The 2,856-nt window shown below is 53.5% G+C and overlaps 1 long non-coding RNA gene across 1 annotated transcript in view; it reads left to right on the top strand.

The window, feature by feature from the left end:
* Positions 1 to 6: 6 nt before the first annotated feature.
* Positions 7 to 2,856, top strand: part of LOC117245404 — a 6,056-nt gene continuing 3,206 nt past the window's right edge. The window contains exon 1 of the long non-coding RNA XR_004500076.1: positions 7 to 1,284. This is a non-coding gene — a long non-coding RNA (uncharacterized LOC117245404). The remainder of the gene's footprint in view (positions 1,285 to 2,856) is intronic.

Raw genomic sequence — 2,856 nt, 5'->3', positions numbered from 1 at the left:
CTGGGAACGGGATCCTGATCTGGGAATGGGATCCAGCCCTGGGAATGGGATCAGGGATTTGGGGTCAGACACTGCACTAAACTCCGGGGTTTGAGTCCCAGCCCAGGCTGAACTCCAGGATTTCAGCTGCGAATCCCTGGCCCTGCTCCAGAGCAGCTCCGCACCTGCCGAGCCCAGCGGAAAAGGCTTTCCTTGCTCCCCAGAGGCGTTTCCAGGATGAAATCCCCTGGCCAAACATGAGTGTTTTTATTCCCTTTGTGGGAGAGGGAGGGGAAGGAACAGCCGGAAAACCTTTCATTTCCAGAGGCGTCCAAGCCAAACAGGGAGCTCAGGACGAGGAGGAGGAGGAGGAGGGTGCGGAGGGTGAGGTTTGTGCCCGTCAGCCCCGGGAGAAGTGGGGATAAGGATGGGATGTGGGGAAAAATCCCAGCCCAGATCCTGGATTGAGCTCAGGATTGGCCCAGGGAATTCAGGCCTGCTTCATCCCCACAAGGCTCCAGCCTGGGATAGGGGAAAGAGTCCCTGGAAATGTTCCTGGAAAGCTTCTCCCCTCCCTGGGAATGGGATCCTGATCTGGGAATGGGATCCTGATCTAGGAATTGGATCATTATCTGGGAATGGGATTCTGTCCTGGGAATAGGATCCCATTCTCCAGAGAGGTTCCTTTTTTCCAAACAGGGTCCCATTCCCAGGACAGGATCCCATTCCCAGATCACGATCCCGTTCCCAGCACTGGATCCCATTCCCTTTCTCCTCCTTTGAGATCCTGCTCCAGCCGCAGCACTTCTGGGAGACTCAAACAGTCCCATGGAAAACTGGACTGGCTGGAAGAGCTGGGAATATCCCTCAGGCAGCTCTGGGTGGGAAGGCAGGGCTGGAGGGGGCGTGGACCTCTCTCCAAAGTTTTTCCTTTGGAAATGTGTCCCAAAAAACTCTGGATGAGAAGAATTTTTGGGAGCACCGTGCCTGGTGGGTGCCTCTTGGAAATCCTGGAATCAACATTAGGAAAAGCCCTCGGTGGGAACAAGAACTGGGAGGATCTGGCTCCAGAGGCATCCAGTGGGAAAATCCCGGGAGTCTCTCTTGTGCTTGTGTCCTTGCTGTCCCTGGCAGCTCCTGGAGCGGAAGGAGAACCAGACTCCCCCGGGATAATCCCAGGGATGCGGCTCTCCCTGGAGTAAAGGGGACCTCAGCTGGGAGACCCAGAGGGGAAAAAAATGGGAATTTCAGCTGGAATGTTTCCATTGTGAAATCCCCAGCACGGAGGGAAGGTTTGGGTCCCAGGTGGGAAATATTCCTGTCTTTTTTCCTCCTTTTTTTCCCTTTCCTTTGTGGAATTCTGCCTGGGTGGTTGCGCCACCTGGATTCTCCCCTTATTCCCTAAATCCATTGGCTGGAGGAAGCACCAGGTGGACCCAAAAACTTGGGATATGATCCATGGTCCTTCCCTGGTGCTGCAGCTGGATTGGGAAGAGATGAGGAGTTCCCATGGATAACACAGATAACAATGGGAATAACCAATACTGAAGACCCTTGAGGGATCTGAAGAGCTTCAAATCCCTGTGTAATCATGGATTGGCTTGGCTTGGAGAGACCCTAAAGCTCATCCCAATCCCAGGGGACACTTTCCCTTATCCCAGGGTGCTCCAAGTGTGGGTGTCCTCATGGCTCAGCTTCCCTCACTCCTGGGAACATCCCTGCATCCCAAAGGATCCATCCTCATTCCCGAGGGCTTTCCCTCTCTCCTCCCAGACAATCCCTCATCCCAGGGGTGTCCTTGCCCTTCCCGCCCCTCTCCGGCTCTGTGCCCCAAACCCATTCCTGCTGCTCTGCCAACTCTGCAGCCGGAGCTTTCCTTGGCTCCAATCCCAGGATTTTTGCCAGGAATGTGGTTCAGGGCATGCAAATGTTGCTCAGCACTTCCATTATCCACAGGCAGCCTCCTCCCTCCCTCTTCCATTTTTTTGAGGGGAGCTTTTTTTATCCTTGCCAGAAATGATTTGGCCCTGAGCAGGGGCAGTGTTGTGCCAGGATAATCCTGAGGATCAGGATGGATTTAAATGATGTTTTTTCCCTTCCCACTTGGACACAAATGGGAATTCGGCTTCCTTAGGGCTGGTGGGACCCCCTTGGCTCTGGAGTCAGGTGTGGGATTTTCCCGGTTCCCATTAATCACAGGGATATTTATCCCCTGGGAATGATTGATGCCTTCCCGCTCTCCAAGGATTTGCTTTTCAAACAGCTCAGCCCCTTTTTTTATTTGTCCTGGGAAAACAAAGGGAAAAGCAACTGGAAAAGTGATGGATGTCCATAAAAAACCCCCTGGGGTGGGAGGGGAGGAGGGAGGGCAGGGCTGAGGCAACCCAAGGACTCCAGAATGGATCTGGAGCTGCTGCCCCATCCCTGCTCCAGCCAGGCTCATCCCAGAGTTTTTTTGGCAGGATCCCACCTGCACTTTGCAGTTTGGCAGAGGGATTTGGGCAGCAGCTGAATTTGGGAGCAAGAGATGCTCAGCAGGATCATCCTGGCAGGGATAACCCAGTGGGAGATCCCAAATCCAACCAGGGAGTCCCTGCCCTGGACAAATCCCCCTTGCAGAGGAGCTTTTCCCACCCTGAGCAATGGGATCAGGGCCTTGAGGCTGGGTTGGGCTCCATTCCCATTTTCCCATTGAATTCCTGCTTTGGAGTTTTTTTGGGGAGGGTTTTTTTCCTCGTTTACCAGAATGGAAACTTAAACTGTGAATCAGGCAGGGATTGGAGCTCATTTTCCATCCGGGAGGACAAAAACCCCAACTCTGGGATAAAACCACCAGCCCTGGGATAAAAACCCCAAATCCAGGATAAAATCCCCAAA

The sequence above is a fragment of the Parus major genome, chromosome 22 (assembly GCF_001522545.3).
Source record: "Parus major isolate Abel chromosome 22, Parus_major1.1, whole genome shotgun sequence".
NCBI classification, from domain to species: Eukaryota; Metazoa; Chordata; class Aves; order Passeriformes; family Paridae; genus Parus; species Parus major.
Note: the sequence above shows the minus strand (reverse complement) of the source record. Positions and strands in the feature narration are given on the sequence as shown.